Below are 27180 nucleotides of genomic sequence, written 5' to 3'. Positions count from 1 at the left end.
ACTTGCACTATGCACGGACATGCAACTCTACATTCTATAGACCAATATGTACCTTTTAAGATAGAGGTCGTACCAGTAACTTTTGAGTTAGCATGCCCCCTAAAAGGCTGTCAACACCATAACTGCTATATGGATTGTTTGCTATTGTTTTTTACTGGTACACCGTACACAAGACAGGTGTGAGGGCGTATTGCTCAGCGCATGCGCATGCGCACCAGTCTCTAACATACCTGCGCGGGAGTCGGTCGCGCGGTCGCCGCTCGTCGAAAAAGACGCGAAAAAAGTTTTTTTTTCCACGGATCCCGATAATGTGTTAGTTACGCACTTTTTTCATTTGTAGTGTGAAGTGTTTGGTAACTGTGTAAAGAGTGATTTCCTATATTTTTTTTTCTGTGTACATAGGACGTTTGTCCAGTAGTTTAGAAAGATTTTCGTGTTTACGCTAAACAGTGGTTTTTCGTGTTGGAGATTACGCTCTTTTTTTTTCCTACAACGAGAATTTTTTTCCGTATTACAATTTTCGGTGAGTTGTCATTATGTATTTTTTTTAATAATTTGCTTTTAATTTGAGCGTGCGTTATTGTTATGGTGCTACAGTCACGATTTGTGTAAAGGCGCGTACACATACGAGAATAACTAGATAATATCTGGGTATTTTTTTTTATAAAAACCATTCTTTAAATTCAATTACTTGTGTCATTTCAAATATCAAATGTTATTGAATTTCTCCTTAACATTTTTCTTTGATGTAAGCAAACAAAAACTTTTTCTCTTTTCGATAGTTAGAAATGAGTCTAACTTTTTATTGTTATATTTTCACTACCAATTAGGTACGTGCCTGCTTTTAAATCGATTTCTAAACTATGTTTTGTAGAAACTAGAATGAAAATAAAGAATGATTATTATATTTTACGTAGGCCAACGTGGATCACAGTTAACTAATGAGGGAGGGTAGTAATTAGCATCTAGGTCTCCACATGGGTCTCCCTAGATACCATCGTTATCAATACCAAGTGAATTTGTTATGATATACTAATTAACATCCTTGCTTTTTGATGATGATTTTGATTGATGTCATCCTTTATTGCCACTTACATACTCATATTTATTCGAATAATACCGAATGCGCAAGTGGAGTTCCCATCACTTTTTCAGCTAATAAAAAACAGATAAATATTAGTAATTTCGTAAAATAAACATTTTTACATCTACAAGACATACCCCGCCTGCGCTATCGGTATACACTGGCGGGGCACCAGTAAGGGATGATAGGTGAGGAAAAGGCAGGTCAGTTAGCTTATCGTGATGAATACATCTGGAATTCAGCACGATGGTTTCCAGGAGGGACCGCGCAAAGATCAACCTGACAGGGTATATTACTAGCAATAGGACTGGTAGTCCACATAAGCCTATTCTATGCTGGGACCACACGGCAATTTATAACATTAGTATAGATTATATATATATATATATATAAGTATTATATTCTATAACAAATCTATTTAATATTAATATAATATTAGAATGAACATGACATCGAGTTCCCTTTAAGGTCGTAACGAAAACAATAAAGCAATAAATAAAAACCTTGAGAGACATCTTGCGGTAATAAATCTATCAAATCAATCAATAATCAGAATTAGAATTGTGGAACCCATAATGGGACGGATTAATATATTTATATGTACCTGGTCAATTAGAAAAAAAAAGTTCCGAGTAAAATAAATGTTTTACAATTAAATCTCTCGCTGGTCTCATTATAAACTATGTTAATCGATAAATTATTTAGTAAATGTTTTATTGAACTCACCAGAGGGAGACTTTGTACAAAAGTTGTTTACTTGGGCACCTCTGTCCCATTCGTGTTTCAACCGTGAAGCAGTTGTGTTTGCATGGCTGTGTTTCGGTTCGAAGGGTGAGATATGGCAGTGAATTTACAGGGTACAGAGGAATAATACCTGAGTCCTCAGGAATGGCAACGCATGGGGGGTATCATGAGCGAAACTGTACACTCTGTTATGTTCATAGTACTGTTTATGTCTATAGGCGACGGTTATCATTTTCCATCAGGTGGGACGTCAGCTTGTTTACCATTCTAAGTTGTATAAAAAAAACTAGGTGTTATCTTGCGAAAGTCCATGTCACTGGTTATTTAATTAAAATTATTTTGTTTAATTCCGCTACAATGTTTGTAGCCGTCACACACATTCTAATGTTAGCGGAATTAAACCAAATAATTCTAATTAAATAATTAGTAAAATTGTTTAGTTTCAAAACTAGAATTCCTATTTCCTTGTATTGTATAAATACAAACAGTTAAACAACCTTGACACGAGGTATGTCACGCATCAACAGTAAAATCACGAGTGTACTGATCTACCGAGAGAAATGATGTAAATTTGTTTAAATGCGTTATTTGTTTCGCATCAATATCATTATAATGTTATAGTTTAGTTTTTGATATAGTAAAGTCAGGCCGCATATAGAATACTGTTCTCACCTATGGGCAGGAGCGCCACAGTACCAACTCCTTCCGTTAGACCGCATTCAAAGTCGGGCGGCTCGAATTGTTGACGATTGGCGCATTACTGTCCGGCTCGACCCACTGAAACTGCGCAGAGATGTTGCATCTCTGTGTATCTTCTATCAAATTTATCATGGGGAGTGCTCTGAGGAATTGTTCGGATTGATACCTGCTGTTCATTTTCACCATCGTACAACCCGCCATAAACTAAAATTTCGTCCTAATCATCTGGACGAGTGGCGGTCCTCCACCGTGCGTTTTTCAAGGCACTTTCTTCCACCCACAACTACTCTATGGAATCAACTTCCAGCAGCAGTATTTCCGAACCGATACGACAACATAACCTTCAAGAAAAGAGCATACTCCTTTTTAAAAGGCCGGCAACGCACCTGCAATGCCGTTAGTGTTGCGGGTGGTCATGGGCGGCGGTAGTCACTTACCACCAGGTGAGCATGCTGGTTTGCCCCCTGTGATGTAAGAAAAATTGTATTGAGAACTCTATGAGCTCGTATTTACGTTTCTTAACGTATAAAAATCTGTTCATTAATCTTTGAGATCGTATTTACGCACATTTGTATGTTCGTATCACCATCGTCATGTCAGCCGTTAACTGATTACTGCTGATATATATAGGTCTCCCCCTATTAGGGAGTTTAGTCAGTAGTTGCCATGTGAAGTTGCCATAGTGAAGGGTGATAGATGAGAATGAAAACAGGCCAGTTAGCCCATCATGATGAATTCATCAGGAATTAACCATGATAGTTTCCAGGGGGAACCGCGAGGAGGTCGATTTGGTTGGGTATATTGCTAGCAATGGGATTCTCAGTCTACATTACTAACAATCCCTTTCCCCCCGGCAGTGGACAGTTAACGACTAATACAACATTGTATTAATTACCCCTATAATAAAGATTGTATTGTACTTTAAAATTTTAATTTACTAAAATAATATAATTTTATTTACATTCAACTACAGTCTTAGGAAATGCGGGTCACATACATGTGCTTTTATGTCTATGATCATCGTAGTGAATTTACTTAACTTTTTTTTAGTAACTATTAACTAAAAGTAGTCCTCAAATCGCCTGTTATTTTCTTACGCTATCATTTCTGGACGATTTTGAGACTTAACTTCATGGTTAAGAAAATTAAGACAAATATGAAAGGAATGTCATGTTAGTCCTATACTGTATTTTGTCACTGTAGATGTCGCTGTACACGATTCTTAAAAGGATTCATATCTTATACCGATAAAAGTATACAGGGTGTTAATTTATACTAACATCAACATCAATTTAGGGCAAATGTGAATAGGCTATTCGTGGGCCCACGAGTCCCATCTTAGATCACATAATTTATTTATTTATTTATTTATTTACATAATTGTTTTCTATCAGGTGAGACCGTGATCAATCGTGGGACCCTTTAATAGTAAAAAGTTAAAAATTTTGTTTGTTTGTATGTCAGTCGGATTTAAAAAATTAACAGGTGAAGCCTCAAGATTCAGCTTGTATTTGATACAACCTCAGTGCGAGATAGTTTTTCCTATCCCACTAATAATAAAATGTGAGAGTCTGAAAAAGTTTGGATATTTGTTATTCAATCACACTGGACAGCTGTTAATGTATAAATATAATATATAATGTATTGTTAAAATATTAAAGTGTTCTTCCAACAAATTATTGATTGATTGCAAATTTTTAATACGGGCGAGATTTCAACCTGCATATGACACTTTTTTTTATACAACTTAGAATGGCAAACAAGCTGACGGCCCACCTGATGGAAAGTGGTAGCCGTCGCCTATAGACATGAGCAGTACCGTGGATATAACAGAGTATAATGTTTCGCCCATGATACCCCCCATGCATTGCCATTCCTGAGGACTCAGGTGTTATTCCTCTGTACCCAGTAAATTCACGCCATATCCCACCCTTCAAACCGAAACACAACTGCTTCACGGTAGAAACACGAATGGGACAGAGGTGTTCAAGCAATCGACTTTTGTACAAAGTCTCCACTATGCCGGGTCCAATGCTTTGAATGCATTTTAGTAAACATATAAAACATTTATTTATTCATTGATTTATTTATTTGTTCAATTGGGTGAGCTTTAACATGTCTGTATACGTTAAAACCTGTTTTAACAGTTGATTCATTGTGTTGGATTAATTAAAATTACAGTGTTTTTTTTTACGCATAATGGTGAACGCGTCCTTATGTTTAATGATAGCTCATAGCTCGTAGTTAGAGATCATTTAATTATACCACGGTTGGACTGAACCGGCATGTTTGTAGGTCGTTGTGTACCGACTTGTAATAGAGTAAAGAGTTTAGCCTTTTTGTACCGTCCTCTTACCGTTACCCTGGAATCCTTACGTTATTTTATCTTAAGACTGTATAACTCACCTTAACGATTTGCGTTTTTTATGATACTTAAAAAGGCCGTGTGGTCCCAGCGTAGAATAGGCCACCCCTTATTTTCTCGTGGGTGACGTAAGAGGCGACTAAGAGAGGACGAGAGATGGGCAGCAGCGTCCTTCTTAGAACATCTCTAGAGCCTATCTGCGGTTGCCAATCTGCATGTCAAGCGTGGCTACTACTGGCAGGGGGAGGCTTGTGTTAGGTAGTTGATAGTTAAAAGCTGATATGTTATGATGACACTGAAAATGACAAACAAACTGAAGCCCCAACTAATGGAACGTATTATTACGATTATTCGTCGATTACAGACATGAACAGTGTCGTAGATGTCAAAAAATTACTTTTATTGTATAAAAAATTATAATTTCTTTGAAGGTTAATTATTAAATTAAATCAAAATTATTTTTATCCAAATAAATTTGTTTACAATCGTTATTTTTATGAATCTACTGCAGGGTTCGGAAGGTTGTTATCTGTTGTGAAGAATCCGCAAGAAACTCAACAGTTACTATTTTAAATCTCTGTCAATATTATGCGTGTATGTATTTATTGTAATGTGCTATACTTAAAATTACATGGTCACTAAAAAGACCGCTAATACTTGTTTATACAGAGTCGATGCTTACTAGGAGGTTAAACCTCCAATATTCGACTTAGTACGTATACGAAGTATAAATAAAAATCTGATTATTTGAATGAATGTTTGGACTTGTTACTGATTATATTTTATCGTGGGAGTCGTAAGAGATGACTAAGAGAATTTAATGACCAAGAGATGTGCAGCAGCGTCCCTCTCAAAACACCACCAAAGCCTAATTGCGGTTGCCAACCCGCCTGACAAGCATGGCAAATTACAGACTAAATCTCATTATGAGAGAGGCCTATGTCTAACGGTGGACAGTTAACGGCTAATTTAAAAATAATAAATATTTTTAAAATGTTTATTATGATAATTTCAATAAAACTTGGTTATCTTTTCATTAAATTCTATTACAGAAATATTTCTGTAATAGAATTGAATAAACAGATTTTTTTTGTACGACTTAGAGTGACAAACAAGCTGACGGCCCACCTGATGGGAAGTGGTAACCGTCGCCTATAGACATGAGCAGTACCATGGACATAACAGTACACACACATACTGTTTCGTCCATGATACCCCTCATGCGTTGCCATTCCTGAGGACTCAGATGTTATTCCTCTGTACCCAGTAAATTCACGCCATATCCCACCCTTCAAACCGAAACACAACCATGCAAACACAACTGCTTCACGGTAGAAACACGAATGGGACAGAGGTACCCAAGCAATCGAATAAATGTGTATATACACAATATTATACTACACAATAATAATACACAACATTATATCTGTGAACACAAATTGTTAGCAAATATTTGTAACATCTTTAAACGTACACGCCTCCGTAATACGTTTTGTAATATTCATTGTGATACGTTTATTTTATGTACATTCTGTAATACATTACAAGTAGATAATCTTGCCAAATGGTAATGTCGAAAATACGTTCCTATAGTTAGTAGGCAGTGAAAGGCGGAATATTGTATTTGTAATAACAATGATGATTTGTGTGCTCCCTCGATGGATGATTTCTGTGAGAATTCGATTATTTGATACAAATCATTCAATAGAATAACGATAAGAAATATACCAGTTGGAATAGACGTAATTACAAAATATTGTTATTGTGTTTTATTGGATTTTCAATAACTGGATATAATATCCAATTTTTGAAAATTCTCTTAATTAATAATAATAAATTAAAATAAAGCCTTTATACATTATTACAGTATTATTTTATATGTAGTAGATATGTTAATTAATTAGCTTAACTCATATGTTAGTTAATTACTTTTTATATATTTTTATAGCATACACGTAGATTCAACGCACCTGTTGTTGACAACATTGTTGGAATTATGGTTAGTACAATTACGCTACAAATCGTGATTCAAAGAAGAAATACTAATCTTCAGTTCATTGCTGATACCCATCACTCATAAGAAGATCTCGAATATGCGCTAATTTTATAGAAAAAAGGTAACAGAGGGGAAAAATGTGCACACCGGGTCAGCTAGCTACTTTAATTGTTTACAAGGCTTCATTCCTCCTTCAATTATAAATACATCTCCACACGCTTATAGTGTTAACAATTTTTTTTTATTAAACTAAAAATATTTTCTACAAATAATGTATATGGTAAAACAACGTTTGCCGGGTCAGCTAGTATTTATTTAAAAATGTAATATCCCTTTCTTTTCGTGTGTCGTAAGAGGCGATTAATGGCTTAAAATATGGGCAGCAGGGTCTCATTTAAAACATCACCAAAAGTCAAACTACGGTTGCCGACACGACTGCCAAGCATGATTATTAAAATCGTCCAATGGTAAACTGCCATAAGGAAGGAACGGCCCCGTTCTTTATGACAGTCTATGGGAGAGGCCTAGGTTTTATAGTGGATAAATAACGGCTAATATGAATGAATGTTATTGATATATTTATTAAAAAATTTTTATACCACTGAGGTGGCAAAACAAGCATACGGCTCACCTGATGATAAGTGGTTACAGTAGCCTATGAACACCTGCAGTACCAGAGGTATTACGCGTACGTTGCCGACCTTGAAGAAACCTCTTTTCCCCCTTTTGGAGAACCTCATGCTGTAGGCTTTTGGGCAAACCTCAGCAGGGAGCTCATTCCTTAACCTGAGTGTTCGTAGGAAGAAACATCTATGAAACCGCGCTGTACGCGACCATTGAGGCTGTAGGATATGAGGATGAACTCCCTGTCGATGGCGAGCCGTACGATGGTAGAAAGTGGCCGTGAGCGTCATATCGATTCCTCTGAGCATAATCCGTTGTATAAGCGGTAGAACACGCTTAGGTATTGTAAAATGTCCATATTAGAAATAGTTTTCCATGCCAAAATTGTCTACATGTTTGGAATGACGACACATGGAGTTGCAGTGGGCGTCACAGTATTGTTTTCTTTAAAACTCATGTTTATGCCGCCGGTTACCACTTTCTATTATTTGGCATTATAAGTTGCAGAAAAATACATTAGTCTTTAATTTGGAAAGTATAAAATCTATAATAATATAATAAGCAGAAGAATTTGTTTGTCTATATGAACGCTCAAATCTCTGGAATAATTCCCTAAAGCAATAGTTCTAGAAATAAGCGCTTTTTTATTTGAAAATTGATTTTTGCATTACTTAAGAAATTTTATAGGCTATTCGATATCACGCGTACCGTAACGTACCAAAGGTGAAACCGCGGGATACATCCATTATAAAATGGTAGGGGTATCATAGGCGGAACAGTATACTCTGTTATGTCCATGGTACTGCTCATGTCTATAGGCGACGGTTACCACTTTCCATCAGGAGGGCTTGTTTGACATTCTAAGTTGCTTAAAAAAATAGTCAGATTGATGAAATAAAATTATCTTTTCTCTAAGATAACAATCCTTAAAGGATTTTGTTGAATTAGGCTACTAGAAACATATTTTATTAAGTAAATTGGTAACCCCACATGTGCTATCGGTATAGTATGGTGAGGTATCAATGAGGAATGATACCTAGGTAAGGATGAAAGTAGGTCAGTTGACTCATAGTTGGTAACCGTTAATCATCAGGTAAGTTATTTACTGGTATGCATTCTGCTATATAAAAAATACTATCAAATAATTTTATTTCCACCCATTAAATTATTATCCATGAATATAAAATATGCAAGACGTATGTGTTCAGTAACAATAAAATCTGTAAATAGCGAAAATAAACTTTAAATCTTAAATAATAGAGTAAAATATACATAGTACGATGGTAAATGAAAACAAACAACATTATTTTCACACAATAACTGATTAGCACACAAAGGATATCCCTGAAAGTGGTAATTAGGTACTTGCGTCGTTAGACAACATGAGAATTAACGTTATTTTTAACTTGGCAACAGATTAGTAAATTTTTTTAAGAACCCCTATGAGAACGAATTACTACATCTATACTTGTAATAAGTATAGTTTATGTCAAAAAAACTACTTCAATCTTAAAAAATTAAAAACATTTAAATTTGAAGTGTAGAATTGTACATCTGCTAGTACATTTAGTTTTTCTTTTCTAACCCCTATGATATTGTGGGTATGAAATCGATTATTGGCATTGGAATTTTACTCCATCACACGATGGACCAAACACAGCATTATAATAAATCCTGGATTACCATGTTATTCTGGTCAAACGTTCTTTTAGAATAATTTATAAACAAAATTAAAGCTGACAATTACGTGCAAAGTCAGGAGATAACGTCTTTATTTAAAACTATTTCATAGGGAGACTGTACAAAAGTCGTCCATTTGGGTACCTCTGTTTCACTGTATTTTTGTATTTTGTAATGTTAATGGGCCAAAATATGCACATCTTGACTTAAAAAAGAAAAAAGAACTCGTGAAAGATCGTATGCGATGGCGAGACGATCTCTACTGGATCCACAAAGACTGGTACAGCTTGGCCAGTGATCACAAATGCAGAGATGGAAGCAGTTGAGGGAGGTCTTTGCCTAGCAGTGGGACACCATGGTCTGTAATTGGTTGATAATGTCAATAGTGTTGTTCGTACCTATAGATGACGATTACCATTTTCCATCAAGTAGGCCGTTCACTTGTTTGACATTGTCATACGAGCATAAAATTACTATAAGTCTCTTAAAGAGAATTCTGTTAATAACAAATATCTAACCCATAATCATTTCATAGCTAAATATATAACTCTACTAAAACTGCCAAGTTTTAATCTCATTACAACTTTATTGAATACGGAGCTTTTAATTTCCCGCTACAAATATATTTAATATCATGTAGTCGTTAATAAGCTCTCGATATCTTATACTGTAATAATAAAGGAAATCATACACAAGTGATTTCGCTGTCATTTCCTGGCATAATCTTTGAGTGGTCTCAGTTAATGATACGGTTTATTGTAAGCGTATCCTGGAAATGTTTTTGAAATGTACAGGTATTTGCAGAAGAGCAAACATTCACGTCTTCGTTTGTTCGAGCTCAAGAAATGGTTTGGCATTCCGGAGTGTGACGTCTTATATGCAATAGTGTACGGGATCCCATTGACTTTATTATGTGGACTATGGATTATAAAAATTCACTGGCATATTAACAGAGGAAGAATTTGTACCAAAATTGTCTACTTGGCTATCTCTGTCACACTCGAGTTTCTACTGTGAAGAGGCTGTGCTTCCATGACTGTGTTTCGGTTTGAAGGGTGAGATATTAGATTATATAGATAGAGTATCTCCATACAAATGATTCGAGAAAAGCGGATCAACGTTTTTATACAATTTTGCATGATAAATAGTTATGAGTGATTCCTTTATATCTTCTATATTTATTTTGTCTTATAATTTCTGCATCTTTTTATTGCGTAAACACTCATTTTATTTGTTAAATATAACGTCAAGATACATTTTATGCGTAAGTATAGAGAGCATTGACAAAAAATTAGTTAGCTGATTTGACAATTAGTTGACAAAAAGACACGTTTTTGAGACTAGATGCTCTATCTACATAATCTAAGGGTGAGATATGTAAGTTAAATTACAGGGTCCACCATAGTCCTCAGGAAAGGTAAGGCATGAGAAGCATCATAGGCATCACGTATTCAGTGTTGTGCATGTTCATGTTTGTAATCGACAGTTACCACTTTCCATTAATTTATTTGTTAATCTAAGTGAAAAAATATTAGTAATTCTAAGAAAAAAAGATACGAGTATGAGTTACGTCATTACACATGTGGTTGCCATTGGATTTCTATTCTGTTTGGAACATAATCTAATGCTTCTTCATTGCAGCATTATTTCTTTTTGGATTTTTTACTTGATCTAGGATGGCAAACAAGTTGGTGGCCCACTGGATTGACAGTGGCAAACATCGTCTTAATCAGCATCGTTGATATCACAGAAAATATTGTAATGTCGATGGTATGACTTATGGTATGCCCTTAGTATGCCATTTTTCTTATTTGAGATGGTATTTCTGTGTACTTTGAGAATACAAGTCTATAGCATTGTTCGAGTCTCGATTAGACAGACGAAAATTACTACCCTAGATGATCAGCATTTTAATGTCGATAGATCCCATTCGTGAGAATCGATATGCTGCGACGTATTCTCCCAGAGGACTTCTGGATGAAGTCGGAATAATCGTCGGAATCTACAAACATGGCAAGTTTATTAAAATCCCGTTTTCTAAGTGTATATTATTCCTAAGTGTATATTGCCTTGTGGTCTCACACACAGCACAGAATGGGACACTCCTTCCTAACCCGTGGGTGCCGTAAGAGGCGACTAAGGGAGCATAATGGTCGAGGGATGGGCAGCAACGGCCTTCTTGGTTGTCAACCCGTTTGTAAAACGTGGCAACTCCTGGCAACACCTCCCTTTATGTGGGAGACCTATGTTCAGCAGTAGCCAGTTAAAGGCTGATATGATGATGATGAAGGTTATACTAAGATCAATACATATGGAAATCTCTTTAATAACTATTGTCTTTGATATGGCATATCAGGAAGATGACACCAGAGGGAGACTTTGTACAAAAGTCGATTGCTTGGGTACCTCTGTCCTATACGTGTTTCTACCGTGAAGCAGTTGTGTTTGCATGGTTGTGTTTCGATTTGAAGGGTGGGATATGGCGTGAATTTACTGGGTACAGAGGAATAACACCTGAGTCCTTAGGAATGGCAAGGCATGGGGGGGGTATCATGGGCGAAACAGTATACTCTGTTATGTCCATGCTACTGCTCATGTCTATAGGCGACGGTTACCACTTTCCATCAGGTGGACCGTCAGTTTGTTTGCCATTCTAAGTTGTATATAAAAAAAAAAACACCCAAAAAGCCATGGTATTATAGTCCACATTACTAACAATCTCTTCCCCCTTCCTGCTATAAGAGTTAATCACACATAAATTTTGGACATTCCACTAACTGTTACAAGGCTAGGATGGCGGTATTTGACTTATCTATATTTAGTGGCGGACATGACAGGTGCGGAGGGGGTGGGGAGTGACGCCGGTGTATGCGCGTGCGCAGAATGCTAATGTGTCGCTATTCAACTTGGTGCTCTATGTATGATTTAATGTGACTTGCCTGGCTGACTGTTACATTGTCGTGCCTTCTACATACTATTAAATACTATGCCGTGAAATACATTATAGATAAATTATTTTATACATTTACAAAGGATTATTTAGGATTTAATACAAAATATAATAATTGAATAAGATATTTTTTTATAGTTTTTTAATAAGTGTCCAATCGCCTAATTGCTCGGTACTCGAGCTAGATGACGAATATATGATTGCGCAACTGCACAACACTCAGACTGGACCCAATTTAAAGGGGTTCATTTCTAAAATTGGTCCTGACCGGGAATCATTGCCGGGACCCCAGACAACAGGCTGCGTCAGAGGTCGTTATAACGTAAATAACATGAATTATCATAAATAGTTAAATACACTTTATATTACTTTTATCATAATTTCTTAAATACCCTGTATGCTCTTTGGTAAATGGTATCAGAACTCTAATTGTAAAAAGTAAATCCAGAGTACATGAAATTAGAAACAAGATGAAGGGGAAGTTTTTTTTTTAATGGATAATAATGGAATGGTAACCCCACCCGCGCTATCGGTATACACCGGCGGGGCACCAATGAAGAATGATAGGTGAGGATGAAGTAGGTCAGTTAGCCCATCGTGACGAATTCAACAAGAATTGTTCACGATGGTTTCCAGGGGGAGCCACGTGGAGGTCGACCTAATAAGGTATATTGCTAGCAATGGGGCTGTCAAACTCCATTGATAACAATCCTTTCCCCCCTGATGAAGGGGAAGTTTAGAAACAATTTTTTGTATAAAGAGATACATTTGTGATGTCACATGTGGTAGATAAAGTTATAATTCTTATGGTGAATTGTCCAAATTGAACTATGTTTATAATATTACTTACCTGATTTCGTTTATGTACATAAATTTTCATAGTAGATAGCATTGATTTCATGGGAAATCAGTTGATTAATGAACACCATAATTTTTTGGAGTAAAAAATATTCTATACAAGTAATTCTTTCAATTAAAGTTGAAATAATTGCGAGTAGTTTGACTACTAAAGCTAAAAATTTCAAAACTGCCATTTACATTAGTTATACTGTAAAATCTTAATACAAGAATATATACACTTTCTATCATACAGCACAACCTTTTGAATAAGAGACGATTAGCACAGACAGACCAACATTCATAGCTAATGATGGCCGCTAATTGCACGCTAGTTTTCGAGATATGCTGAGGATAAACGGACTAAATTGCACGTACACTTATTTTACGATGACAACTTGTATTTTGCTAGTTTTAGAGCCATTCAAAAAGGAAGAGGTTTTCAATTTGACGTTTTTTTTTTATGTATATGTATAGTATCTACAATTCTGAACAGTTTTTGATAGATCTTACAGTAATTGGTAGTCCCGTATGGGTCATAATTTCAGGAAAATTTAAGATTGTTTTAGTAAAAAAAAAAGAATTTTAAATTATAATGGAAATCGCTAGAGACTGTAGAAACTTAGGGTAAATTTATATCAAATTACAAAGTCGTTAGTTTCAATTTGGTCAACGCCAAAAGTTGTCTATGACAATTTAAATGTCTAACTAACTCTACGGAAATGGAAACACCGTTTACATACCATATTAATCGGCTGCACGCTGCTTGCCATCTGCTACACTGGATTCTAATGTGCTCGGAAAATGTGGCCGTATCTAGTTTTTGTGTTCGCTACAACAGTAATAGTCGTCAGACGCCTCTGAGCATACCATTAGAGATTATGGTCGTAAGCATATTAATTTTATTATACATATACATGGAATTCTATCACTGTATATGTATAATATACAGCGATAGTAATTTTTTTTATACAACTTAGAATAGCAAACAAGCTGACGGCCCACCGGATGGAAAGTGGTAACCGTCGCCTATAGACATGAGCAGTACCATGGACATAACAGAGTATACTGTTTCGCCCATGATACCCCCCATGCGTTGCCATTCCTGAGGACTCAGATGTTATTCCTCTGTACCCTGTGAATTCACTGCCATATCCCACCCTTCAAACCGAAACACAGCCGTGCATGGACGAATGTACGAATGGGACAGAGGTACCCAAGCAATCGACTTTTGTACAAGGTCTCCCTCTGGTATTAAATTAAATTAAAAAAAATATTGCACCCGTTACAAAGTTACAATATTGGCGAGTTAGGAATGAGTAATATACAGCAATACCTATATATTTTAGTTACAATATCTACATATATATATTTTTTTTAATGGATGATAATGGAATGGCAACCCCACCCGCGCTATCGGTATATAACGGCGGGGCACCAGTGAAGGATGATAGATGAGGATGAAGCAGGTCAGTTAGCCCATCGTGACAAATTCAACAAGAATTGTTCACGATGGTTTCCAGGGGGAACCACGTGGAGGTCGACCTGATAGGACATATTGCTAGCAATGAGGCTGTCAAACTCCATTACTAACAATCCCTTTCCCCCCCCTACATATATATTAGCTGAACAATGAATATGTTAAATGTCTGTTAACCAATATTTAATGTCGAAATGAAGAATTTGATCGAAATTAATATGGATATCCAACCGGTACGGGTGATATCGACATAGGTAGTGTCGTTTCTCCGCCATCAATATCCAAAAACACCCAACATATATATATTGGAGCGATACCAATGTTACTCGTGTCTATATATTATTTTCGATCGAAAAGTTCGATTTATCCGTGCGAAGCCGGGACGGATCGCTAGTATTGTATAAAGGAAACATTATAGTAAAATGAACAAAGGATACAAACAAGCAAAACAGAACGGCAGCGGTTCAAGGCGAAGGTACGAGTACCAAGAGTTCAAAGTGGTGCTTTTGAACGAATATAACATGAGGGAAGCGTGGGCAGTCACAATGGTGTCGAATTATACCGCAGTATAAAGGTGAAAGTAACAAATTGACTTTCTTTTGTTATGCCTATTTATAAATTGGTTATTGTGTTCTAAAAAATGGATATTACATTTATTTCATTCCATTGATTACGATGTAAAGTAATAGCGTATTGGAGGGGAGGGAAGGGATTGTTAGTAAAACGGACTACCAGTTCTTTTGTTAGCAATAAAACCTAGTCAGGTCGACCTCCACGTGGTGCCCCTGTAAGCCATCGTGTTGAATTTCAGATATATTCATCACGATGAGCTAACTGACCTGCCTTTACGTTCTCACCTATCATGCGTTATTGGTGCCCCGCCAGCGTATACCGTTAGCGCAGGCGGGGTTACCATTCCATTCTCATCCATTAAAAAAAAGTAATAACGCATGATTATTATTATCATCGAGAGACATATCTAGCGAATAATTTCAAAGACCAAAACAATACGACACGTATTTAAAGTATTGTTATTCTAATGGCTTAGTAAGTTGTTAGTTTGTACTTGGATGCATATGGGCTTTTGTTTTAATAAAGATTCTCTTAAATAAATGAATTCAATCAAAAGAAAATTGTTATGGGAGTGTTATGGGAATATTACTAATGGGGTTACTTTAAGGTGTTGGAAGTTTCTAAGCTGCTTTCATTATTCATGTAATTTTCTGACGTAATTACAACAATCAAGCAAATGAAATTATTATTCATTCATTTGTTTATTTATTTATTCAATCATTCATTCATTCATTAATATATTCAATTATTCTTAATTTGAAAAATTCTGAGATTCAGTAGGATTTCTATACCATACTCAAGCGTTGTTCAACTGAGCTGTTGCAGCTACTATACATGGTAATAAACTCTATTGATTGGGGAAAAAAATTAAAATTCATACAGACTTGATGAATATATCCCGTAATATATTCTAGCAAAAAAATATGGTAAAATTGATAACCTACTTTTTATATGATCGGTTAAATAATTCATTTAAATGTGAATATTATGTAAAATATTAATATTGGTACCAAGATTTTCCCCAAACAATCTCGAAATAGACAGACCCACAAGAATGTAGGCGTTAAAGTCCCGTACAGTGCATAATTCCCCCAAAAATTCCAATCGCCTGAAGCCTCGGCTTTCATCACAAGAACGTAAATCGTATCTCAACAATAAATATCTGAGGTTGTCTGGAAAGAATTGGCTTCAAGCGAATCGTGGGTGAGACTGAACCCCGGGGCGAGTGGACCCGACACAACGAGTAGATTAACGAGGCCAGATGGGTCAGTTGGTTTATTATTTATGACGTTACACAATAATTTTAGCAGGAAATCGTAAGTCAACAAGTTAACGAACTAGTCGGTTCTGTTTGTTTTTTTTATATAAATTTATAACTGCTAACATTGTAAATATACAGTTGTTGAGATTAACTAATAGTTTAAGATAACAATGCGTAATATTCATATGTTATTTGTAGTTAAAATGTTGGTACAAGTAATCAAAATATCCATTATAGTACTGTTTATTGTGCTTTTTAAGAGAGATAAAAGTAATTCAGTTTATACTAGCTTTTTTCTGCTACTTCGTTCGCTTGGATTTCACTAGTTGGAAAACAAATAAAATAGATCATTTCTAAATAACGTATTGCGATGAAACATTTGCAAAATTTTATTTGTTTTTCTATTTATTTCTTATTGCATTCCATAATGTGGTTGGTAGGTATCAAAACAACTTCAATTATGGACCCCCTTGGGCACAGCAAGTAGGAAGGAGAGAGGAGGACAACCTTTTTTGTCTTTAGAAATAGTTGATGAGTTTGTTACAATATTATCCAATCTTTGAAATTGTTTCAATGTAGGTACGTATTTTGTATATTATTATTATTAATAATAATTAATTATTCAGGTATTGATGTGTACTTAGCACTATATAGTTATATTATATAGTATATTCTATAGTTTATAATTATTCATATTGTAAAAGTAATAAATAAAAAAATTTATAATAAAATCCAGCAATGTCAGCTGTCTTAAATTATTATCAATATATAATTATTTGTTTATAAATAACAAGATAAATTCTATTTGTCATTCAAATATTCGATAGTAGCATAGTAATATTTAGTTATTAACAACTTTTTAAGTTAGACCTTCAGGAATATAATGGTCTGTAAAAAACTCAAGATCATTTGGAAAGACAACTGTGGAATTCACATTCAATTTGGTATAGTAGTTTTTGCGTGATGCCGGAACAAACATATAGATAGACAGACAGACAAAATTTTTAAAAATATTGTTTATTGGTGTCATTAAGACGCCAACTATTGATTTATTTTCTATTATCTTAGATATTTTCCATTTACAAATATCTATTTACAATTTTATTATATTAGTAAGACACTATGTTGGCTGCACGGTTTGGTATATGATATTATTATAAATTTTCGTTCATTTACATTGACTTCTTACAACATCTTTCGATCATAAAATGTTTATATTATTACATGTATAGATAATTTTATAAGTATAATTTATATTTTCCATTTATTTTACTATTTGACCAATAATCAATTACATCTACATTTATGTTGCCTTAATTTGTTGCTTCTACCTTATAAAAATCTTACGCAACATTTTAATAGTTCAAGTCTTCGTCTTATATCTATTTGCAATATTTTATCGCACCAAACTGTGAAAATAATGTGATAAAATTGATTTTAACGAGTCCCATAAATGGTAAAAGCGCGCGTAGGCAATATTATAACCGATGGTTGAACTTTTATGTTGTTATTCTTTGATTTCGGGTCAGTAGGGCGCTAGCCAGCATGCATGTATTATCGGATTTCGTGTAAGATATCATTTCTACGAGATCTCGATCGATTACTGCGGCTCATGTAGCCTGTATTTAAAGTAATCAAGTAATAAGTCATGAAAGCTGATTGTAAGATAATTACATTGTTGAAGTAATCCGTTGATGTCGTGGGTCGAATATCCTTTAATAGCGACCACCAACCCGCCCCGATTTCACTCAGGCAGGATATAGCACCAAAAAACGTTTTTATTTTTTACATGACTGCTTAAAAAAGGAATACACTCCTTTTTTAACTATATTATCAGGATTTAGATATATAGATAGATAGATAGATGACCTTTATTACCATTATTAAGAAAATAAATATTAAAACAACAAAAAGAAAAAAAGAACCATTAATGTTGCTGGTAATACGAGTGTGTATGTATGTCAGTTTCTTTGCTCCACTATAACTTCTGTGAAGTGTCTGAACTGATTTGAATGTATGGAGTATCATTAAAATTCTTTCATCACCTAGTTTGACATTGGTTAACTTAGAATACTTAAGACTCAGTGAAGATATCTTAAATTGTTAAGTTTTCTTTATTATTATATTTTTCTACTTTGTCACTCCATTTCTATAAATATATCCCATAGCCCACATAGTGTTCATTAGAAATTGTCGTGAATAATTCCTTGTAAATGAGTCACCACAATGGGTCGGTTGATCTGATTTCATTCTCACCTATCATCCCTCACATGTACCCCCCATCATGTACCAATTATGCAGGCGATTATCTATTCCATTTATAACCATTAAAAATTAAATCTCTATCTATAAAAATATACCGTCGAATCATCCAAAAACCGAACAATGACCAATAAAATGTCTTTATACCTATGTATACGAGTACATAATGTGAGATTTGACCTCGACCACCGTTCGAGAGGCCCCGTCTTTTTCTGCTACAATATGTAACCTATTTTTTTATATGCAATAAAGATGACAAATAAAGCGTACGTGGTCATCAAAACCAAAGTACCCTTGCGATGTTAGCTGGTGACGCAAGAAAAATAACGTGGCGTGAAAAAAACTGGCTGTTAAATTGGCTTTGCGTGTGTTATTTTGTTTTGCTATTTTATTTTTTAAAGAGTTCCTCTTATCAGGACTGCTATTTTATTCATCCTTTTCAACCCGGTATATCTCAGGTCATTATATTGATCTTATACGACATGACACCTAGCCTTTCCTATATCTGTCCAATGTTTTTGGTGTTCTCTTTTGTCCTCTCTGAAACAGTTTTTGTTAAAATGAATTTTCTGCGTTATGTATAACATGATAGATAATATTTGATATGTTCTTAGGATCCATTGTAGAGGTATTGTGAAATCTTAAACACACTGCATATGTCTCATTTAAAATAAAAAACAATGTCATTTTCAACTGTCTTCAAAAACAGCAGGAAAAAAGCAGTTCCCTATTTGGTGGTATTTTTTTTTTTATTTTTATGGTTGTAACTTCATAACTTAAAATACATTTGTATAAAAGCGAACTTTAAAAAAATCATGGAAAAGTCATATTTTCATGTCATAGGTTTTTCTACCTGAAAAAGTCCTTTTAAAAAACCTTTTTTTTGTCTAAAATGATATTTCGGATTGATCCCATTGAAATTTTGTAAAAATCGGTGTAATAGTTTAGTTTTTTAATTGCAATAAATACTTTTTTAATTCAATAATTAATTTTACCATTGTTGAAGTCTGTTTTTTTAAGTACAATCTTACTTTAATAATATTAATATTTAATATATTAATATATAATTATTTGTAATAAGTCTATATTTTGTAATGTTAATAATAATCCATCCGCTATATATTATGTTCTTGAGATTCAAGGCCTTGCAGAAACTGATAGCTTCACAAAACACCGTTCTAAACTCAAAAAAACTATTCTCATTTTTTCTGATCACAAATAAGGCTACATTTTGTAGTGGTAAATCCTTCCGCTAGCACGTGAGCTGCGCACGCGCAGGGTCACCATTCCGTTGACCTGTGAGTCTGTGAGTCATCGCTACCGACACGACGTTGTGTAATATACAACCTTGAGTATTTCTATAGACATATGAATAGGATTTATGGTGCACTCAGCTATTATAAACGATAACTTGCAGTCCACTTATAATTTCGCCTCTAGTCTTCCCAAAAAGCTATAAGAAATATAAATTATTTTTTAAATAGTGCTGTTTTCTGTGATGTTTATTTAATATGGAGCAAGAATCTTTAATATTATGAATGTAAAAGTTTGTAAAGATTGTTGGGTATTTAAAAAAATATTGATTACATACGAGAATAATTATTATTAAAATTGTGCCTTATTGTTTGTAGGCACGTTTTTTGTAATTCCTTACATGTATCGTAATCTTCAAGAAAGATCATATTTTTTTTAAGAGGCCGGCAACGTACAAGCAACTCTTCTCGTGTTGCAGGTGTTCATGGGTGACGATAGCCGCTTTCAATTAGGTGGACCGTCTGCTCGTCTACCTCCCTAACAATAAAAAAAATTAACCTTTTTTTAATGATTTTTAAAAATCATACCTAATAATGATTAAACATTTTTGCGTGATTTTAGTCATTATATAAAATATACTCGTACTTTGTTTATATTTATGTATTTATATTGATTAAGACGTAAGTATTTAATCTATAATTTTATAACATATAAATTGCAGAAACATAATTTTAATTTTTTTATCGTGTTAATATTAATAATAATACCTGGCCGTTTTATAGTGTTTTATTTTTTTAGATATATTTGAATTTAGATCGTAAAATTTTAGAGGTACAGTCCATAATTCTTAATATTTATTTTGTGACGTGGGCGGTATTACAATCCCTCCTTACGGTGCCAGATTGACTATTTATATATAAATGTATTAAAGTGCATATAGAGTAAAACTGCGATGTCGGGGGGAAGAGATTGTTGAATATGACCCCAGTTTTTTTTCAATAGACGATAATGAAATGGTAACCCCGCCTGGGCTATCAGTATACGCTGGAGGGATGATAGATAAAGATGAAGTCAAATTTGTTGGCCCATCGCGAAGAATTTAATATTAATTAATCACGATGGTTTTCAGGGTGAACCGCGAGGAGATCGACCTGACAAGGTATATTGTCAGCAATGGGGATTAATGTCCCAATTTCTAACAATCCTTCTCCTTCGTGTGTTCCTAGTTACGTTTTTTTTTATACAACTTAGAATGGCAAACAAGCTGACGGCCCACCTGATGGAAAGTGGTAACCGTAGCCTATAGACATTAGCAGTACCATGCACATAACAGAGTATACTGTTTCGCCCATGATACCCCCCATGCGTTGCCATTCCTGAGGACTCAGATGTTATTCCTCTGTAACTTGTAAATTCACACCATATCTCATCCTTCAAACCGAAACACAGCCATGCAAACACAACTGCTTCACGGTAGAAACACGAATAGGACAGAGGTACTCAAGCAATCGACTTTTATACAAAGTCGGTTGCTTGGGTAAAAATAAATAAATATAATTAATTATAAAAAAAAAAGAACACGTGGTTACGCATTTTAGAAGTAATATTTTTTATTAGTCAAATGGGTGTCGTTGATGACTTTTAGAATCATTTCGAGTTCGATGACTGTCTTATGTTTGACCATCATAAATTATATTCGAGAATTAACGGAATATTCATAAACGAAGACATGTTTATTGACGTGACTCGAGTGTTAAGAAAATGTTGGACACAAACACACAACAAAACATAATGATATTAGTACCGGTTCAGCAACTTGGACTACGGGTTCGAAGTTCAGGATTTGCTTTAGTACATTATGTACTGTCCTTAGATTATACTGATAGAGTTTCGAGTCTCAAAAACGGGTCAACTAGACGTTTTTTTTTATCAGTATTCTATATACTTTCGCTTACAATGTGTCTTGACATATTATTTAATAAATAAAATAAGTACCTATTTATGCATTAAAAAGACGCAGAAATTATAAGACAAAATAAATATAGAAGTTATAAACTTTATAATTGAATTTGAATTTACAGGGTACAGAGGAATAACACCTGTTTCCTCAGGGATGGCAACGCGTGGGGGGTATTATGGGCGAAACAGTATACTCTGTTATGTCCATGGTACTGCTCATGTCTATAGGCGATGATTACCACTTTCCATCAAGTGGGCTGTCAGCCTGTTTGCCATTCTAAGTTGTATAAAAAAAAAATTATAACTATTTATCACGCAAAATTGTATGAAAAAGGTGACCCACATTTCTCGAAGCATTTGTATGGAGACACTGTATAATCAAAGGTACTATCGTTGTAGTACAATATGAGTATGTTAGTTCATTATTATAACATAATACCATTGCCGCGTGATCCCAGCATAGAATAGACAAGAGGCGACTAAGGGAACTTCATGGTCGGGGGATGGGCAACAGTGTTCCTGTTAAAACAACACCAAAAGCTTAACTACGGTTGCTAGGAGGAAAAGGGATTGTTAGTAATGGAGACTGAGAATCCTATTGCTAGCAATATAACCAGGTCGACCTCCTCACGGTTCTCCCTGGAAACTATCATGATTAATTCCTGATGAATTCATCATGATGGTCTAACTGGCCTGTTTTCACTCCCATCTATCACCCTTCACTGGTGCTCCGCCAGCGTATCCCGTTAGCGCAGGCGGGGTTACCATACCATTTTCACCCATCAAAAAAAAACTACGGTTGCTAATCTATCTGCCAAGCATTGTAACTACTGGCAAAATCCCCCTTAGGGGGGAGGCCTATGTTCAACAGTAGACAGCTAAAGGCTGATATGATAATGATGATAATGATTATACATAATCATCATATGATATACATGATATTAATTTTGAACTAAAAATTCATTCAAAAAATATCAGCCTCATACACGGGCAAAGTCGCGGGCGAGATACAGCCAGTAAATCCTTACTATCCGTAATAATATTGTAAACGTGAAAGTGGGTATGTTTGTTTGTTACCACGAAGCGCCTTTGCGTTTCAATCAGTTATTATAAAATTTAGGACTCAGTCAGGTCAATGAGTGTATCACGGTCATGCGGACGAAGTCGCGGGTAAGTACTAGTTTTTTTATCTATACCTATAATAAATCTGTAGAGAGATCAATTCTGTACATGAAATATATTTCCAAAATAACTATCAACGGGGTGATTAGTGATCGATACTGATGCCAAAAATGCAATCAGTAAAATTTTTGTCTGTCTATCTGTATGTTCGTTATAGAAACAAAAACTACTCGACGGATTTTAACGAAACTTGGCACAATTATTCTTCATACTCCTGGGCAGGTTATAGTATACTTTTTATTACGCTACGGTCAATAGAAGCAGAGCAGTGAAGGGAAATGTTGGGAAAACGAGAGAAGTTACTCCATTTCTAAGTTTCCGTCGCATGTGCAGCCTTAATGGGCACTTTTTAAAATGTAAAAATGTCCACCCGTGCAAAACCGGGACGGGCCGCTAGTAATATAATAAATGTGAAAGTTTATAACGATAGATGGATGAATGTTTTTGACTCTTCCACGCAGAAATTATGCAACAGATTTGAATGTAATTTGCCACACGCATAGGTGCCGTGTGGTCTCGGCATGGAATAGGCCACCCCTTTCTTCCCCATGGGTGTTGTAAGAGTCGACTAAGCAACGGCGAGAGATGGACAGCAGCGCCCCTCTAAAAAGATGTCTAAAAGCCTAACTGCGGTTGCCAACCAGTCTGCCAAGCGTGGCAACTACTGGCCAAACTCCCTATATGGGAAAGGCTTATGTTCAGCAGTGGACAGTTAACAGCAAAAATAATAATAATAAAAATAGGTTTTTTTTATACAACTTAGAATGGCAAACAAGCTGACGGCCCACTTGATGGAAAGTGGTAACCGTCGCGTACAGACATGAGCAGTACCATGGAAATAACAGAGTATACTGTTTCGCCCATGATACCCCCCATGCGTTGCCATTCCTGATTCAGTTGTTATTTCCTCTGTACCCAGTAAATTCACGCCATATCCCACCCTTGAAACCGAAACACAACCATGCAAACACAACTGCTCCACGGTAGAAACACGAATGGGACAGAGGTACCCAAGCAATCGCCTTTTGTATAAAGTCTCCCTCTGCCATCCTAACTTAACACATAGAATATTTTATGTACTGATTTACGCGTGCAGAGACGCGGAATATATCTAGTATTGTATAAATAGTTACATTACTGTCATCAACATCACGTACTTAAGTATTTTGTGAGTCAACTGTATCTATGTATTCACAGCTACATCTCTTGTCAATGATTACGTCACGGTGTGAGAACTGTAAGACATAAAAGCGTTTGTGAAGTAGCACTTAAGCAGTGTACAGTAAGATTTATGCCTCATAACTAGGGCTGTCACTTTTTTCTTTAATATTTTTAATATATTTATTTGTTTGTATCGGACAATAAAATTATATAATCTAATAAACGTTATATATATATATATATATATATATATATATATATATATATATATATATATATATATATATATATATATATGTCTTTAATAATAAATAAATTAGTATTTTACATTAACTTTGATAGGCACATTTTTGATACTTGAATTTTAATTATTTAAAAATTTATAATATAATAAAGTAAATAGCATATTAATTAATGTAACCCATTCCTTAAAATTAATATTCTTTCGTATAATCGTATAAAAGACATAAACAATATCATGAATATAACAGAGTACACTGTGTCGCCCATGATAACCCTCATGGCAACCCATTCCTGAAAACTAACGTGTTATTACTCTATATTCTGTAATGAACTACCATATCCCACTTTTCAAACCGAAAAAGCAGACATGCAAACACTATTGCTTTACGGCAGAAATAAAAACGGGACAGAAGTACCCAAGTACTTTACTGACGACTTTTGTACAAAGTCTCCCATTAGTTATAATATTTAAGGCAATATCCCCCAATTTGAGGGCTAATGTTCAGCAGTGGATAGATAACACCTTTTTTTTAAAAAAAAGACAACGGCTTATATGGCGATGATGATTATGTCGATCATAAAGAGGAAAGGTTTTATCGTTTAATTTTCTTTAATGGGAGATAATGGAACGGTAACCCCTGCCGTGCTATCGGCATACGCTGGTAGGGCACCAGTGGTAGTGTCATCCTGATACTGACCTGATTGCTAGCAATGAGGCTATTAAATCCCTTTCCCGCCTTGATTGTTTTATTTGTTTGTAATGTATAAACTCAAAACTACTCAATTGATTTTAAAAATTCTTTCACCTAAAGAAAGCTATATTATCAGTGAGTAATATAGGCTACAATATTATTTTTGAAAATTCTGTCTATCCGTGCGGAGCCTGGTCGGATCGCTAGTAATATTTTAATATCAGTAAAACCCCATCAATCATTATTATATTTGTATATATATTTATACCTTTTTTTGTGCCAACCCTACTGATAAATGACGTTACTTTTGTAGAAATCTTTTGTTGATTATCATCGTTGGGTAACAAAATTCGATTTTAATACGTTGATATCCTTACTAATACCTAGTATAGTATTATATTATCTGTGCTAATACATATTATAAATGTGAAAGTGAGTTTGTTTGTTAACATTTAGCGTCTTAACAGTATAATCAATCACTATTAAACTATATGGTATATACGTTTTATATGGGATAATGACACAGACTCTTGATCTCGGTCAATGAACATACAGGTCACGCAGACAAAGTCACGGGTAAATATTAGTTTCTTTTTATGCAAACAAGCTGACAATCCATCTGATAGAAAGTGATATCATTTGCCTATAGATATGAGCAGTACCATGGACATAACAGAATATACTGTTTCGTCCATGATACCCCCCATGCGTTGTCATTCCTGAGGACTAAGGTATTATTCCTCTGTACTCTGTAAATTCACTGCCATATCTCACCCTTTCAACCGAAACACAGCCATGCAAATACAACTGCTTCACGGTAGAAGCACGAATGAGAGAGAGGTGCCCAAGCAAACCTTTTGTACGAAGTCTTCTTCTGGTAAAAAAATGGTTTGAATAACAACAATTGTTCACGGTATTTTCCAGGGCGAACCACTTGGAGGTCGACCTAATAAAGTATATTACTCGCAATAGGGCTGTCAAACTCCATCGTTAACAATCCCTTTCCTCCCAATTAATCGTACTTTTTTTTTAATGGATGATAATGAAATGATAACCCACCCGCGCTATCGGTATACACTGGCGGGGCACCAGTGAAGGATGATAGGTGAGGATGAAGCAGGCCAGTTAGCCCATCGTGACGAATTCAACAAGAATTGTTCACGGTGGTTTCCAAGGGGAACCACGCGGAGGTCGACCTAATAGGGCATATTGCTAGCAATGGGGCTGTGCCAATTAATCGTACTTGAATACACATATTATGACACGTCAATGCTTAAGACCTTTTTGTATATATTTGCCATTATCAACCGGTACTGTCTATGTGGGACAGTTCTCGTTACATCTAACCTTGCTCGTTTTAACAAAAACTCCTATACCCCTGACATATAGTGATAAAATACTATTACAACGCACATATCACATATTGCTGCTTTTTCTATGTATGCACTTGACTTAGACTTGCTAATTCATAGCGTTATTGAGGTTATACGGGTGCCGTGTTTGATCAAATGCTGAACCGATGAACCTTGAGTTCTGAGTAATTGTTCGGATTGATACATACTGCTGATTTCCAACACAGTAGTACCGGCCACAGACTAAAGTGCCATCCTGACCATCTAAATGAGTGGAGGTCTTCCACTGCGCATTTTTTTTTACAAGACAGGGGGCAAACGAGCATGCGGCTCACCTGATCGTAAGTGACTATAGCCGCCCATGATCACCCACGACACCAGCGGCATTGCAGGTGTGCTGCCGGCCTTTCAAAAAGGAATATACTATAATTCCACAGAACACTCCTCTCACTTTTCAAATCACTTTCTTCCACGCACAACCACAATTTGGAATCAACATTCAGCAGCAGTATTTCCGAACCGATACGACATCGTAACCTTCAAAAAACGAGCATATTCCTTTTTAAAAGGCCGACAGCACACCTGTAATGCCTCTGGTATTGTAGGAGGGATGATAGGTGAGGATGAAAATAGATCAGTTAGCCCATCCTGATGAATTCAATTTTGAATAGAACTACGATAGTTTTCAGGAAGAACCACGTGGAGGTCGACCTGACAGGGTATATTGCTAGTAACGGGGCTATTTACCTTTTCATTATCCTCCATTTAAAAACTAAACTTTT

At 35.3% G+C, this 27180-nt stretch overlaps 1 protein-coding gene across 3 annotated transcripts in view; it reads left to right on the top strand.

Moving 5' to 3' along the window:
• The first annotated feature begins 214 nt into the window (after window positions 1–214).
• The window catches only part of LOC113510233 (ras association domain-containing protein 10), a 154905-nt gene continuing 127939 nt past the window's right edge, over window positions 215–27180 (top strand). For all 3 annotated transcript variants that reach the window (XM_052893991.1, XM_052893990.1, XM_052893992.1), the window contains exon 1: window positions 215–523. The gene's annotated coding sequence lies outside the window, so the exon portion shown is untranslated. The remainder of the gene's footprint in view (window positions 524–27180) is intronic.

Source organism: Galleria mellonella, unplaced genomic scaffold (genome assembly GCF_026898425.1).
Source record: "Galleria mellonella isolate WM207_F2 unplaced genomic scaffold, CSIRO_AGI_GalMel_v1 utg184, whole genome shotgun sequence".
NCBI classification, from domain to species: Eukaryota; Metazoa; Arthropoda; class Insecta; order Lepidoptera; family Pyralidae; genus Galleria; species Galleria mellonella.
Note: the sequence above shows the minus strand (reverse complement) of the source record. Positions and strands in the feature narration are given on the sequence as shown.